This window comes from Colobus angolensis, unplaced genomic scaffold (assembly GCF_000951035.1).
Source record: "Colobus angolensis palliatus isolate OR3802 unplaced genomic scaffold, Cang.pa_1.0 Scaffold477, whole genome shotgun sequence".
Taxonomy (NCBI): Eukaryota; Metazoa; Chordata; class Mammalia; order Primates; family Cercopithecidae; genus Colobus; species Colobus angolensis.
In genome coordinates this window covers 104157-104429 of record NW_012118232.1, presented here as the reverse complement: position 1 = coordinate 104429, position 273 = coordinate 104157, and the positions used below count along the sequence as shown (strand labels likewise).

General features: G+C 51.3%; 1 protein-coding gene across 1 annotated transcript in view; it reads left to right on the top strand.

Moving 5' to 3' along the window:
• Window positions 1-273, top strand: part of RPL29 (ribosomal protein L29) — a 5684-nt gene that overhangs the window by 4681 nt on the left and 730 nt on the right. The window lies entirely within an intron of this gene.

Genomic DNA, 273 nt, shown 5'->3' with positions numbered 1-273 from the left:
AGATCACACTCAGCTGCTGCCTTCAGCCTCCAACTTGTACATGGAATCTGCCTTGTGCTCAGGAAGCACAAATTTCCAGTTCTTGAGTCTCCACTCATTCGCCTCCAAGCTTTGTCGTCTAGGGCAAACTATATTAGTGGAACATGTTTCTTTTTCTTTTTTTTTTTGAGACGGAGTCTCGCTCTGTCGCCCCGGCTGGAGTGCAGTGGCCGGATCTCAGCCAACTGCAAGCTCCGCCTCCCGGGTTAATGCCATTCTCCTGCCTCAGCCTCC